Source organism: Callospermophilus lateralis, chromosome 11 (genome assembly GCF_048772815.1).
Source record: "Callospermophilus lateralis isolate mCalLat2 chromosome 11, mCalLat2.hap1, whole genome shotgun sequence".
Lineage (NCBI taxonomy): Eukaryota > Metazoa > Chordata > Mammalia > Rodentia > Sciuridae > Callospermophilus > Callospermophilus lateralis.
Window position 1 is genome coordinate 82,944,297 of NC_135315.1, and position 17,211 is coordinate 82,961,507.

At 39.2% G+C, this 17,211-nt stretch overlaps 1 pseudogene; it reads left to right on the forward strand.

Annotated features, from left to right (window-relative positions):
• Positions 1-329: 329 nt before the first annotated feature.
• On the forward strand, positions 330-467 carry LOC143410388 (small EDRK-rich factor 2 pseudogene; annotated as a pseudogene).
• Positions 468-17,211: the final 16,744 nt, after the last annotated feature.

Genomic DNA, 17,211 nt, shown 5'->3' on the forward strand with positions numbered 1-17,211 from the left:
TACTGGGTGGTCTGAAGACAGTTAACTATTGCTTATTATATGCATGGAATTTCATCACTTGAATGTGTTAAGCAATAAGGGGTAGCTACCCTTTCCTGACCTCACAGACTGGATTTTTTCCCCTTTTTATTAATTTCCACATGTACCCATTCTCCCTTTTATAGCACTTCTCACTCTTAAAATCATTTATTCAATGTCTATTTTCCTTGCTAGGTGAAATTATATTGGAATCTATAATTCTGTAAGTCAAATATAGAAAGAATCAGCTACAGCTGCTGTCACCAGGACCCGCAGTAACCAGCGTAGGCTTGCCCACCTGCTAGAAGAATATGAAAAAGCAGAGCAACTCGGTTAAAAGAAAGTGCCAAGATGACTAGCTATTGGGTGTTACCCCAAAGCAGGGGGATTCAGAGATCATGCAACATTAGCAGAAAAAGACAAATGAGAAGAAGGAGGAACCCAAGTAGCTTTGCGGCTTTGTCTCCAACCCCCTTGCCCTTTGCCTGTGTGCTTGGGGGGCCAGTTCCACCATGCTTGAGTTTCCTCCTGTAGTGCTCAAAGGTCCCAGCACCAATGGCATCCCCTTTGCCCCAGTCCCTTTTGTGCTTCCTTACCCTCAGGTAGCCTCTCTCCTCCTGAGCCACTCCGTGAGGGAGATTAGCCATTCCGTGTTTTTTATTCCTGTGGGGCAGACTCCAAATTATTAAAAGTAGCTTTGCAATTCCTTAAAAAAAAATCAGCTCCACTTTAATTTCCAGGTTTTGATAGCCCATTCTTCCTTATATTCCGTCTATTTCCAGTTATCCTTAATCTTAGTTACATATTAGAATAATGTGAAGAACCTTTTGAAAAACAGTGATGCTAAGCACTGCTTCCAGAGATTCTGAATCAATTAGCCCAATGTATTGCAAAATCTTCCTAGCTGTCTCTAATGTAAACCCAGGATTAAGGCCGCGACAGCCGCCCAGCCAGACCGGAGCAGGAAGCCGCGACAGACGCCCAGCCAGACCGGAGCAGGAAGCCGCGACAGCCGCCCAGCCAGACCGGAGCAGGAAGGCGCCAGCCGCCAGCCAGACCGGAGCAGGAAGGCGCCAGCCGCTCAGCCAGACCGGAGGAGGAAGTCCGGTCCCGCCCCGAGCGCTAATCTCCAGGAAGCCCATCAACCCTTAAAACCCATCAAAGTGGGTGTGGCTACCAGCACAGTTGCGGCTGATCCAGGTACCCGGTTTCCAACTCCCCCACCCTTAGCTGCGATAACTCAAAATATTTCCCACAAGCTTTTGGGGATTGTAGCTATCAACACAAAACAACAACTGTACAGGCACCTGGTTTCTACCTCAGAGACTAGAATAGGGAAGATACAGGTGGAAGCTCATTTCCCTTCACACTGGCTATACCCACCACCCTGAATACAGAGGCTCAAACTAGGAATAGACAACGCCACCTACTGGAAGCAAGGAAAACAGTGTTCTGAGAGACTTTTTTTTTCCTCTCTTTCTCTTTTCTTCTCTCTCTTCCACAACTTCAGCATATGTGAAACCAAGAACTGAGCATGAAAAACTGAATTACCAAAGTAATATAATATAGAGGAATTGCATATACCCCACCTCCCCCCTATTTTTTTTCTGTATTTCTATCTTACTTCCCTTTCCCTTCTCTTATTTCTCTTTTCTTCCTTGTTATTTCTTTTCTTTTTTTTAAATTCATATTCTCTCTATACCACTTTCAATCTCCTAACTTTTGCTATCTATACATAGGGTAACTATCTAAATAGGAGGTTGAGTCTATACATTCTTCCATAAATTACCAGTCGAATGGTTAGAGTTCTCCAAAGGTGCTAAGTTAGTTTAACCTCATTCCCTCACTCCTTTCTCTTTAAGTATAACATCCTTCGTCTGAAATTAAGTTTTCTATATGCCACCAGATATGGTACGCCTTTTATGAAACTAAGGAATATATTCTTAAGTAATAATTAAATCCAATATCTATAGTCTTAGAATCTAACTATAAATGTATTAATAATGAAAACTTGTCCTTAGATAATGTACTGTTGATATTGGGATCTGTTAACATTGTCTTTCTCCGAAAAAGAGGGATATTGGAGCTATTCAAGAACAATACAAATATATAAGGGGAAAAACATTAGCTCAACAGTTTCACAAAGCTAGAAAGAATCATGAGCAGTATGAAAAGACAAGGAAAGAAAGGACCACAAACAATACAGGTCAATTCAACATTAGATGAGGTAATATCTGAAGCTGATGGAATGTCAGACAAAGAGTTCAGGATATACATGCTTCAGATGATCTGGAGTCTCAAGGAAGACATTATTCATCAAATTCAGACAATGAAAAATCACTTTGACAATGAATTACATAAACAAATCCAAGAAGCAAAAGATCAACTATATAGGGAGATAGAGGATATAAAAAACAAACAAACAGAAATCCTGGAAATGCAGGAAACAATAAACCAACTTAAAAACTCAAATGAGAGTATTACCAGCAGAGTAGAACACTTGGAAGATAGAACTTCAGACAACGAAGACAAAGTTTTTCAACTTGAAAAGAACATAGACAGCTCAGCGAGAATGTTAAGAAATCATGAGCAGAACATCCAAGAATTATGGGATAACATCAAGAAACCAAACCTATGAGTTATTGGGATACAAGAGGGTACAGAGGTCCAAACCAAGGGAATGAGTAATCTATTCAATGAAATAATACTAGAAAACTTCCCAGACTTAAAGAATAAAAAAGAAATCCAAATACTAGAAGCCTACAGGACACCGAATATACAAAATCATAAGAGATCCACACCAAGACATATAATAATGAAGATGCCCAACATACAGAATAAGGAGAGAATCTTAAAAGCCACAAGAGAGAGGAAGCAGATTACATTTAAGGGTAAACCAATCAGGATAACTGCTGATCTTTCAACACAGACTCTGAAAGCTAGAAGATCCTGGAACAACATATTTCAAACGCTGAAAGAAAAAGGGTTCCAACCAAGAATCATGTATCCACCGAAATTAAGCTTCAGGATTGAAGATGAAATAAAAATCTTCCATGATAAGCTAAAGTTAAAAGAATTTGCAGCTAGAAAACCAGCTCTTCAAAACATCCTTGGCAAAACATTACAGGAAGAGGAAATAAAAAATAACAATGAAAACCAACAATGGGAGGTAGTACAATAAAGGAAAAACTAAGCATAGAGGAAAAACTAATCATGTTAAGTATCATACATAACCAAATATGGCTGGAAATACAAACCATATCTCAATAGTAACCCTAAATGTTAATGGCTTAAATGCACCAATCAAAAGACATAGGCTAGTAGAATGGATTAAAAAAAAAGATCCAACAATATGCTGCCTACAGGAGACTCATCTGATAGGAAAAGATATACACAGACTGAAGGTGAAAGGTTGGGAAAAATCATATCACTCATACGGACCCCGGAAGCAAGCAGGGGTGTCCATACTTGTATCAAATAAAATAGACTTCAAGCCAAAGTTAATCAAAAGGGATAAACAAGGACAATACATACTGCTCAAGGGAACCATACACCAACAAGACTTGACGATCATTAATATATATGCCCCAAACAATGGTGCAGCTACATTCATCAAACAAACTCTTCTCAAGTTCAAGAGTCTAATAGACCACAACACAATAATCATGGGAGATTTTAATACACCTCTCTCACCAATGGACAGATCTTCCAACAAAAATTGAATAAAGAAACCATAGAGCTCAATAATACAATAAATAACTTAGACTTAATTGATATATACAGAATATACCACCCAACATCAAGCGGATACACTTTCTTCTCAGCAGCACATGGATCCTTCTCAAAAATAGACCATATATTATGTCACAGGGCAAAGCTTAGCAATTACAAAGGAGTTGAGATACTACCATGCATTTTATCTGATCATAATGGAATGAAATTGGAAATCAATAATAAAATGAGAAAGGAAAAACCCTACATCACATGGAGATTAAACAATATGCTACTGAATGAACAAAGGGTTACAGAAGACATCAAAGAGGAAATTAAAAAAATTCTTAGAGGTAAACGAAAACTCAGAAACAACATATCGAAATCTTTGGGACACTATGAAAGCAGTACTAAGAGGAAAATTCATTTCATGGAGTTCATTCCTTAAAAGAAGGAAAAGCCAACAAATAAATGACCTCATACTACACCTCAAAGCCTTAGAAAAAGAAGAACAAATCAGCAGCAAATACAGTAGAAGGCAAAAAATAATTAAAATTAGAGCAGAAATCAATGAAATCGAAACAAAAGAAACAATCGAAAAAATTGACAAAACTAAAAGTTGGTTCTTTGAAAAAATAAATAAGATTGATAGACCACTAGCCACACTAACAAGGAGAAGAAGAGAGAGAACCCAAATTACTAGCTTACGGGATGAAAAAGGCAACATCACAACAGACAATTCAGAAATACAGACGATAATTAGAAATTATTTTGAAACCCTATACTCTAATAAAATAGAAGATAGTGAAGGCATACATAAATTCCTTGAGACATATGAACTACCCAGATTGAATCAGGAAGATATAAACAACCTAAAGAGATCAATATCAAGGGAGGAAATAGAAGAAGCCATCAAAAGACTACCAACCAAGAAAAGCCCAGGACCGGATGGATATACAGCAGAGTTTTACAAAACATTTAAAGAGGAACTAATACCAATACTCCATAATCTATTTCAGGAGATAGAAAAAGAGGGAGAACTCCCAAATTCATTCTATGAGGCCAATATCACCCTGATTCCCAAACCAGAGAAGGACACCTCAAAGGAAGAAAACTACAGACCAATATCCCTAATGAATTTAGATGCAAAAATCCTCAATAAAATTCTGGCAAATCGTATACAAAAATATATCAAAAAGATTGTGCACCATGATCAAGTAGGATTCATCCCTGGGATGCAAGGCTGGTTCAATATACGGAAATCAATAAACGATATTCACCACATCAATAGACTTAAAGATAAGAACCATATGATCATCTCGGTGGATGCAGAAAAAGCATTCGACAAAGTACAGCATCCCTTTATGTTCAAAACATTAGAAAAACTAGGGATAACAGGAACTTACCTCAAAATTATAAAAGCTATATATGCTAAGCCTCAGGCTAGCATCATTCTAAATGGAAAAAAACTGAAGGCATTCCCTCTAAAATCTGGAACAAGACAGGGATGCCCTCTCTCACCACTTCTATTCAATATAGTGCTCGAAACACTGGCCAGAGCAATTAGACAGACGAAAGAAATTAAAGGCATAAAAATAGGAAAAGAAGAACTTAAATTATCACTATTTGCGGATGATATGATCCTATACCTAGAAGACACAAAAGGGTCTACAAAGAAACTACTAGAGCTAATAAATGAATTCACCAAAGTGGCTGGATATAAAATCAACACGCATAAATCAAAGGCATTCCTGTATATCAGCGACAAATCTTCAGAACTGGAAATGAGGACATCCACCCCATTCACAATATCCTCAAAAAAAATAAAATACTTGGGAATCAACCTAACAAAAGAGGTGAAAGATTTATACAATGAAAACTACAGAACCCTAAAGAGAGAAATAGAAGAAGAACTCAGAAGATGGAAAAATATACCCTGTTCATGGATAGGCAGAACTAACATCATCAAAATGGCAATATTACCAAAAGTTCTCTATAGGTTCAATGCAATGCCAATCAAAATCCCAAAGGCATTTCTTGAAAAAAATAGATAAAGCAATCATGAAATTCATATGGAAAAATAAAAGACCCAGAATAGCAAAAGCAATTCTAAGCAGGAAGTGTGAATCAGGAGGTGTAGCGATACCAGATTTCAAACTGTACTACAAAGCAATAGTAACAAAAACAGCATGGTACTGGTACCAAAACAGGCGGGTGGACCAATGGTATAGAATAGAGGACACAGAAACCAATCCACAAAATTACAACTATCTTATATTCGATAAAGGGGCTAAAAGCATGCAATGGAGGAAGGATAGCATCTTCAACAAATGGTGCTGGGAAAACTGGAAATCCATATGCAATAAAATGAAACTGAATCCCCTCCTCTCGCCATGCACAAAAGTTAACTCAAAATGGATCAAGGACCTTGATATCAAATCAGAGACTATGCGTCTGATAGATGAAAAGGTTGGCTCCGATCTACATATTGTGGGGTCGGGCTCCAAATTCCTTAATAGGACACCCATAGCACAAGAGTTAAAAACAAGAATCAACAAATGGGACTTACTTAAACTAAAAAGTTTTTTCTCAGCAAGAGAAACAATAAGAGAGGTAAATAGGGAGCCTACATCATGGGAACAAATTTTTACTCCTCACACTTCAGATAGAGCCCTAATATCCAGAATATACAAAGAACTCAAAAAATTAAACAATAAGAAAACAAATAACCCAATCAACAAATGGGCCAAAGACCTGAACAGACACTTCTCAGAGGAGGACATACAATCAATCAACAAGTACATGAAAAAATGCTCACCATCTCTAGCAGTCAGAGAAATGCAAATCAAAACCACCCTAAGATACCATCTCACTCCAGTAAGATTGGCAGCCATTATGAAGTCGAACAATAACAAGTGCTGGCGAGGATGTGGGGAAAAGGGTACTCTTATACATTGCTGGTGGGACTGCAAAATGGTGAGGCCAATATGGAAAGCAGTATGGAGATTCCTGGGAAAGCTGGGAATGGAACCACCATTTGACCCAGCTATTGCCCTTCTCGGACTATTCCCTGAAGACCTCAAAAGAGCGTACTACAGGGATACTGCCACATCGATGTTCATAGCAGCACAATCCACAATAGCTAGACTGTGGAACCAACACCGATGCCCCTCAATAGATGAATGGATAAAAAAAATGTGGCATTTATACACAATGGAGTACTACGCAGCACTAAGAAATGACAAAATCATGGAATTTGCAGGGAAATGGATGGCACTAGAGCAGATTATGCTAAGTGAAACTAGCCAATCCCTAAAAAAAAATGCCAAATGTCTTCTTTGATATAATGAGAGCAACCAAGAACAGAGCAGGGAGGAAGAGCAGGAGGAAAAGATTAACATTAAGCAGAGTCATGAAGTGGGAGGGAAAGGGAGAGAAAAGGGAAATTGCTTGGAAATGGAAGGAGACCCTCATTGTTAAACAAAATTACATATAAGAGTTTGTGAGGGGAATGGGAAAAAAATAAGGAGAGAAATGAATTACAGTAGATGGGGTAGAGAGAGGAGATGGGAGGGGAGGGGAGGGGGGATAGTAGAGGATAGGAAAGGTAGCAGAACAACAGTTACTAGTATGGTATTATGTAAAAATGTGGATGTGTAACCGATGTGATTCTGAAATCTTTGTAATGTTTTGAATAACCAATAAAAACATAAAATTAACAACAAAAAAAAAAATAAACCCAGGATTAAGAACCAGTGTTCTAGGTAAAAGACTCATTCATTCCATAAGCCTAGAATCTAAACTTTTAATCTTTATTAAATTATTTATTCATATTTTTTTGTCTTTAGTAAATTATTTATTCATTCTAATTTGTTATACATGGTGGCAGGATGCAATTCATTTCATATTAAACATATAGAGCACAATTTTTCACGACACTGGTTGTAGACAAAGTATGTTCACGCCATTCGTGTCTTCATACATGTACTTACCCCTTGCCCTCTCCCTGTGTCTCCCTCCCTTTTGCCCTATTTGAGTTCCTCCATTTCTCCCATGCTCCCTCTGCCTATCACCATTATGCCATTATGAGTCAGCATCCTCATATCAAAGAGTCCATTCAGCCTTTGGTTTAGGGGGATTGGCTGACTTCACTTAGCATTATATTCTCCAACTCCATCCACTTACCTGCAAATGCCACGATTTTATTCTCTTTTAAGGCTGAGTAATGTTCCCTTGTGTATATATACCAAAGTTTCCCTATCTATTCATCTATTGAAGGGCATCTGGGTTGGTTCCACAATTTAGCTATTGTGAACTGTGCTGCTATAAACATTGATATGGCTGTGTCCCTGTAATGTTCTGTTTTTAAGTCCTTTGTGTATATTCCATTACGCAGAATTTGTATAAACAGCCGAAATTGAATACAGTTAGCTGTCCTATCTGCCAATTCCACAAGCATGAATTCAACCAACTATGCAGAAAAAATTGTGTCTGTGCTAAACATGTACAGAATTTTTCATGTTATTATTCCATAAACAACACAGTATAACAACTATTTCCACAGCAATTACATTGCAACTAAGCAGGAAATGATTTAAATCATAAGGGAGGATGTGTGTATGTGTATGCTATATGTAAATACCATGCCATTATATATAAAGAACTGGAGCATCATGGTCTTGGTATGCATAGGGTAGTGGGGGAGGGGGTGCTGGAACCAATCCCCACATGGATACTGAGGCAAAACTGTATGTAGGGAAGTAATTAATCACTCTCCCATACAAGCTCCTCCTGGCTTTCTCTTACACATTATTGTGCTCACACCCTAATAGGTTTAAATCTTTGGAGTTTGCCTGCTGAAGCTTCTAGAGAATCTGTTGCTTCTCTCTCCAATTCATTCTATCCTGTACATGCTGATGGCCACTGCCCTAGTTCAGTCCTTGTTCTGTCCTTTAGTCTATTTTTATAGTTGTTTCCCAACCAGTATCCTGCTTTCATTTTCTTGCTCTTTACTCAGTTCTGTATTTCCATACATTCAATTTCATACATTTTCTCAACTTTCTCCACCTGGTGTTTGAAACATCCAAGACTAAGATGTCAGTATGACAGAAGAAAAGGGAAGATAAAGAAAATCTTGGGAGGATGCTATATGTTGATTATAATCAGAGGTTCAATTTAGAAAGATTGGGATAAGGTATGGGACTCAAACTACAGTAAGAAGCTTGTCAGAATATACATGTATTCAGAATCCAGGGATCCACCCCCAGATGGCAGCACACTGGTAAAGAGGAACAATAGTTTGGAATGACTTTCCATTTTCCCTCTGAGGGATGGTCCTCTTCCTATTCTCCCACCTGATCCATCCTTCTCTACACTTGCAGACTGTCTCTGTTCATTCAAATTTCATTGTAAGCCAGTTCTTTCTGAGGTCTACTATGCTTGCACGATTTAAAGTGCCCTTCCTCCTCCATCTCTCCAGCCATTACACCCTATTTGTTCTCTTCATTTGTGAGTTACCTTGTTACTCTTTCTCCCCTTAGAACTCATTCCCGCTCCAAAGTGTAATGCAAACTGCTTAAACAAAAGGACCTTGACATTTTTACTGATATGTGTATCTTCAAGTTCTAAAACAGCATATGGCAGGAGTACAATAAAAAATTGTTGAATAATAAACAAATGGAGGAAACACATATAGAAAATAACACAGTATTTCAAGGGTTTATGGATTTTAGACAATTCAACATAGGCTGAGAGGCAGATGTTCTAGAGTGGGCTCAGATAGGTCAAAAGTGTCAAGGGGGGGCTGGGGATGTGGCTCAAGTGGTACCTCGCTCGCCTGGCATGTATGCGGCCCGGGTTCAATCCTCAGCACCACATACAAAACAAAGATGTTGTGTCTGCCGAAAACTAAAAAATAAATATTAAAAATATTCTCTCTCTCTCTCTCTCTCTCTCTCTCTCTCTCTCTCTCACTCTCTCACTCTCTCTTTAAAAAAAAAAAGTTTCAAGGGGCACTTGTTGGGGATTTTGGATTTGTCCCATGCCTGATATTTTTGCCAAGTAGCTAGATAAGGTGAGAAGTTTATTTATAGCAAGTCTTAACTGTATATTGTTATCATCACGAGATAGTCTGAACACACAAATACAGGTAAATTATCCATCTCAGATGATAAGAAAGTGGGATTTGGAGCGGGTGGATGACTTGTTATTTATCTAATTATAAAAATGCATCCCAATTTATCTCTTAGGAGGAGAAAGTGGATAGTTACCTAAGGGAGGTGGTATCAGTACTCACCTGGGAATGCCAATGGTATGAGTGTGGGAATACTTCAAGTTGCAATGAGCACTAAATTTGAGACCTTGAAATAATTCAATTTGTTCTGGTAGGAGTAATGAAATGTGTCTGGAGTGACCTGGAGGGCAGATGTGAGCAATGCAGGTGTTAAGTTTCAAACCAGAGAGCTGCCTTAAAGATCATTTACAGAAGTTTGTATAATTTACAGAGAATGATTTGAGACCAAGAAACATTCATTAACTCACTCAAGATCGAACAAGAGAGAGAAACCAGGACTGAATGCAGCATCTTCCCAAACCTAAGGAGTAAGCCAGGGGACTCTCCACAGTTCACTCTGAAGGGACATCAGTGTGAATGCTGAAAACTTGCTATTACCTAAGATTTCATTTTGTAAAACTTTTAAAATTTTGTTTATTTTCAGTGTTGTTTTTCTATTTTTAGCCACACTTCTAAGAAACTAATATCAGAATGTTTATATATAAGAGGTCTAAAAAATTAGGAGGTGGAAAAGTGTTTTTATTTATGTTACATTTTATATCTTAATTTCAAAAACCTACTTTCTAGGTATTTGCGGTTTTCTCTGAAAAAAATGAAATATGGAAAGTATTTGCTAAATATATTTTTATTTAATGGAAATTTTGTTGTCTAAAATGAAATGAAAAGGGAATTGGTATAAAATAGAAGCCCATGTAGGTTAGATTTTTTTTTAAGGGCTAAATTTGGACTTGATGTTGACTCACAAAAAGCAGATCATTCAATGTCCATTGTGTGTGTTTGAGCTCTGTGAACACAAACAAATGTGTTTGGTGGTGCAGTGGCTTTTCATGGTTCATTCCACATTGTTCCCTGCACTTAAGTAATAGCTTACGTTCTATGCCGATGGCCATCAATGCCTGGGACATTTTAACCTATATAGAGTAATATGGTTTGCAATACTTCTTGACCTTCGTGTTTTGAATTTCATATAAATCTTGATTGGCTCAGTACTGATTTCCCACCCAACCCAGAACACACAGCTTTATGAACTTTAAAGGACCATTTGGCTAGTTTTCAAATTTAGAAAATTACTCTTGCAATCTCTTGTTATTTTTATACCTTTTTAAAAATTTTTTTGAATTATTTTATGTTTTTTAAGGAAAAGATCAGAAATACACATGACAACTAAAGAAATTTTCACTGACTTTTCTAAACTTGCAAATCTCCAATGGATTTCCTCTATTTCTCACTCTTATCCCAAAGAACTCTTAGAAGGTGGTATTGCTCTAAAATCCAATGTAAATTAAGATGTAAACTTTGCCTAAGTCACTATGGAACACAAATTGGGTGCACATATAGCATGAGAATTCTGTTAAATCATGTCCTAAAAAAAAACAATTAAAGGGCTAGGATTGTGGCTCAGTGATATAACATTTGCCTAGCATATGTGAGGCACTGGGTTCGATCCTCAGGACCACATACCAAGAAATAAAATAAAATAATTTATTAACAACTAATAAAAATGTTTAAAAAAACAAGTAAAACAAATATGATCTCTCCATTAATTTGCTTTAAAAAGTTACTCCATTTTCTTCCTGTTTAATGTAAATCTAGGCTGATAAATAGTTGGATAAAAGACAAGGATCAAAGTCAAAATGATTTCCCAAATAGCTACATATGTTTTTTTCCACAATTTTCCCAGTTGGAGAGCTGTATTTATTATTCCACATCCCTACACATTTTAAGCGTTTTCTACCACATTACTTTGAATGCCTCATATAACTTAACTAATGACAGGTACTTGCCCTTCCTGTATGGTCATGTGACTTAGCTAAGAGCATACATCTATGGAGGCCATATGTGTCTTTCTTTATAGCTCTATTCTTGACTACTGTTATAAAATTGTGCTGCAATTCTTTGAATGGCTTCCAAATAAGAAGATAATCAAAATCTGAAAATATGAGAGACTTTGACAGTCTAATCAGAAGCCTTAAAGATAAAAGTGGTATCCTGAGTATTTCAATTATTCTCCCAGGAACCTCCCTCCATATTAAGGCTCAGATTCCTTGGTCATCTTTTGGTGTTTGCCTGCTCCAGATGCCTTCACAGGGCATTGGGGGCTGTTCACCATGATCCCTTTCAAGACCACCTACTGTTCTTCCATTAGATTTAAATTCTACCTGGCTTGTGTGCTCCGTTTAACTGCTTCTAAATCATAAATTGATAAGTCAACACTGTTTTGCTTCCAAAAATACATCATGCAGTACCTCTTCCAAAAATTTGACTATAATTTACCAACCAAAATTCAAAACAAAATTACCTTATACTCCTTGATTTTAGAGAACTTAAATAATCCAACATGACTATTTTCAGTGTTTGGGGGTTTTCCCTCAGATAGTTGTATTTTAAATGCTATAAATCATCATTGTTTTTCATCATAATTTTAATGGAAAAATCATCATCATTTATCTGGGGCTCCCTGGGTCTCTTTCAAGAACGTCTATCTTAGGAAAGTGCTAATGATCAAATTCAAACTCTCTCCCATGATGTTTAACATACACTATCTCTAGTGTTGATACTGATACTTTCTCTTTCCTGTGTCCTAATAATTCCCCCTATAGCATAGATTTGTGATAAAGCAAAAATGCATGCTTGGGATCCAACATGGCGGCCGGCGAGGAAGCTGCACTTACAATATCTCCACATTAACGGGATCAGAAACACCAATTAAAACAGCTACATTCTACCTACTGAGGATCTTCTAGCAAAATTCCGTTGAAAGGAGACCTGCCGAGAATTAGTAAGTTTATTAGACGTGACAGTTTGCCCCAGACAAGTGAAACTTGACCGGCAGCGCGGGCTCAGAGTCCAATCCCGCGGCCACCCGCCGCTTCTGCAAGCGGCAGGCGGCCCAGAGCAGCGCGGCAGAAGGGTCCCTGCCCAGCCAGCAGACAGCTCCCGCCATCCCGATTACCCTGGTGGCCCTGCTTTCGCTCGGCGAACAGCCACCCCACCCGGCTAGTTCTTAGCCACGCCGCTGCAGTCACCCGGCTTTACAAGCGCCCCCGGCGACCCTGCTCGGCGAGAAGGGTCCCCGCCCTGCCGGCAGACAGCTCCCGCCATTCCGCTCTTGTTCTGCAAACAGCCACCCCACCCGCTTGGTTATTAGCCACGAGGCTGCAGCCACCCGGCTTTACAAGCGCCCCCGGCGACCCTGCTCGGCGAGAAGGGTCCCCGCCCTGCCGGCAGACAGCTCCCGCCATTCCGCTCTTGTTCTGCAAACAGCCACCCCGCCTGCTTGGTTCTTAGCCACGAGGCTGCAGCTGCCCGGCTTTACAAGCGCCCCCGGCGACCCTGCTCGGAGAGAAGGGTCCCCGCCCTGCCTGCAGACAGCTCCCGCCATTCCGCTCTTGTTCTGCAAACAGCCACCCCGCCCGCTTGGTTCTTAGCCACGAGGCTGCAGCCGCCCGGCTTTACAAGCGCCCCCGGCGGCCCTGCTCGGCGAGAAGGGTCCCCGCCCTGCCGGCAGACAGCTCCCGCCATTCCGCTCTCGTTCTGCAAACAGCCACCCCGCCCGCCTGGGTCTTAGCCACGAGGCTGCAGCCGCCCGGCTTTACAAGCGCCCCCGGCGACCCTGCTCGGCGAGAAGGGTCCCTGCCCGGCCGACACACAGCTTCCGCCATACCGGCTACCCTGGCGGTCCCGCTCTTGCCCTGCAAACAGCCACCCCGCCCGCCTGGGTCTTAGCCACGCGGCTGCAGCCACCCGGCTTTAAACAGCTGCTCCACGCGTGTGCAAGGTAGACGGAACCGTGACCACCGACAAAACAGGCCCAGTGGCCCGCCAGATACATCGCCACGGTCGGGGGAGGGGCAGAGCCGCCACCAGCGCCTTTTAGGTAGACAGATCTGCAACCGACAGACAGAACAGGCCTAGTGGCCAGCGGAGGGGCAAAGCCGCTGCTCACGCCTGCAAGGAAGGCGGACCTGTGACCACCGAAAGAACAGGCCCATCGAAAGTACAGGTACAGCGGCCTCCTGGCGTGGAAGGCACATTGCCTCAATTGGAGGAGGGGCAGAGCCACCGCCAAAGCCTGCGAGGGAGACTTTGCAGCTATACAAGAGCAATATAAATATATAGGGGGAAAAATCAATAACACAACAGTTTCACCAAGCAGAAAGAAACGCGATCAGTATGAAAAGACAAGGAAAGAAAGGACCACAAGCAATGCAGGTCAACTCAACTTTAGAAGAGGTAATATCTGCAGCAGATGGAATGTCAGATAAAGAATTCAGGATATACATGCTTCAGATGATCTGGAGTCTCAAGGAAGACATTAGACAGCAAAATCAGACAGTGAAAGACCACTTCGACCACTTCGACAATAAATTACACAAACAAATCCAAGAAGCAAAAGATCAATTATACAGGGAGATAGAGGTTATAAAAAACAAACAAACAGAAATACTGGAAATGCAGGAAACAATAAACCAACTTAAAAACTCAATTGAGAATACTACCAGCAGAGTAGAACACTTAGAAGATAGAACATCAGACAATGAAGACAAAGTATTTCAACTGGAGAAGAACATAGACAGCTCAGCAAAGCTGTTAAGAAACCATGAGCAGAACATTCAAGAAATATGGGATAACATAAAGAGACCCAACTTAAGGGTCATGGGGATACAGGAAGGTATTGAGGTCCAAACCAAAGGAATGAGCAATCTATTCAACGAAATAATACGAGAAAACTTCCCAGACTTGAAGAATGAGACAGAATCCCAAATCCTAGAAGCCTACAGGACGCCGAATGTGCAAAATCATAAGAGAGCCACACCTAGACACATTATAATGAAGATGCCCAACATACAGAATAAGGAGAGAATTTTAAAAGCTACAAGAGAAAGGAAGCAGATTACATTTAGGGGTAAACCAATCAGGATAACAGCTGATCTTTCAACACAGACTCTGAAAGCTAGAAGATCCTGGAATAACATATTTCAAACACTGAAAGAAAAGGGGTTCCAACCAAGAATTGTGTATCCCGCGAAATTAAGCTTCAGGATGGAAGATGAAATTAAAACCTTCCATGATAAACAAAAGTTAAAAGAATTTGCAGCTAGAAAACCAGCTCTTCAAAACATCCTCGGCAAAATATTACAGGAAGAGGAAATGGAAAATATCAATGAAAACCAACAGCGGGAGGTAGTACAGTAAAGGTGGGGGGGAATAATCAAAGAGGAAAACAAACCATGTTTAGTAACATAAATAAACAAATATGGCTGGAAGAACAAACCATATCTCAATAATAACTCTAAATGTTAATGGCTTAAACTCACCAATTAAGAGACACAGGCTAGCAGAATGGATCACTAAACAAGACCCAACAATATGCTGCCTTCAGGAGACGCATCTGATAGGAAAAGACATACATAGACTGAAGGTGAAAGGTTGGGAAAAATCATATCACTCATATGGACTTCGCAAACAAGCAGGAGTGTCCATACTCATTTCAAATAAAATAGATTTCAAGCCAAAGTTAATCAAAAGGGATGAAGAGGGACACTACATACTTCTCAAGGGAACCATACACCAACAAGACATAACAATCATAAATATATATGCCCCAAACAATGGTGCAGCTATGTTCATCAAACAAACTCTTCTCAAGTTCAAGAGTCTAATAGACCACCATACAATAATCATGGGAGACTTCAACACACCTCTCTCACCACTGGACAGATCTTCCAAACAAAAGTTGAATAAGGAAACTATAGAGCTCAATAACACAATTAATAACCTAGACTTAATTGACATATATAGAATATACCACCCAACATCAAGCAGTTACACTTTTTTCTCAGCAGCACATGGATCCTTCTCAAAAATAGATCATATATTATGTCACAGGGCAACTACTAGACAATATAAAGGAGTAGAGATAATACCATGCATATTATCTGATCATAATGGAATGAAATTGAAAATCAACAATAAAAGAAGTAAGGAAAAATCATGCATCACTTGGAGAATGAACAATAGGTTACTGAATGATCAATGGGTTATAGAAGACATCAAGGAGGAAATTAAAAAATTCTTAGAGATAAATGAAAACACAGACACAACATATCGGAATCTATGGGACACATTGAAAGCAGTTCTAAGAGGAAAATTTATTGCTTGGAGTTCATTCCTTAAAAAAAGAAAAAACCAACAAATAAATGATCTAATACTTCAACTCAAAATCCTAGAAAAAGAAGAGCAAAACAACAGCAAAAGAAGTAGAAGACAAGAAATAATTAAAATCAGAGCTGAAATTAATGAAATCGAAACGAAAGAAACAATTGAAAAAATTGACAAAACTAAAAGTTGGTTCTTTGAAAAAATAAATAAAATCGACAGACCCTTAGCCACGCTAACAAAGAGAAGAAGAGAGAGAACTCAAATTACCAGCATACAGGATGAAAAAGGCAATATCACAACAGACACTTCAGAAATACAGACGATTATCAGAAATTATTTTGAATCCTTATACTCCAATAAAATAGAAGATAGTGAAGGCATCGATAAATTTCTTAAGTCATATGATTTGCCCAGATTGAGTCAGGAGGATATTGACAACCTAAACAGACCAATATCAATTGAGGAAATAGAAGATACCATCAAAAGACTACCAACTAAGAAAAGCCCAGGACCGGATGGGTATACAGCAGAGTTTTTCAAAACCTTTAAAGAGGAATTAACACCAATACTTTTCAAGCTATTTCAGGAAATAGAAAAAGAGGGAGAACTTCCAAATTCATTCTATGAGGCCAACATCACTCTGATTCCTAAACCAGACAAAGACACTTCAAAGAAAGAAAACTACAGACCAATATCTCTAATGAACCTAGATGCAAAAATCCTCAATAAACTTCTGGCGAACCGGATACAAAAACATATCAAAAAAATTGTGCACCATGATCAGGTAGGATTTATCCCTGGGATGCAAGGTTGGTTCAATATACGGAAATCAATAAATGTTATTCACCACATCAACAGGCTTAAAAATAAGAACCATATGGTCATCTCGATAGATGCGGAAAAAGCATTCGACAAAGTACAGCATCCCTTTATGTTCAAAACTCTAGAAAAACTAGGGATAACAGGAACATACCTCAACATTGTAAAAGCAATCTATGCTAAGCCTCAGGCTAGCATCATTCTGAATG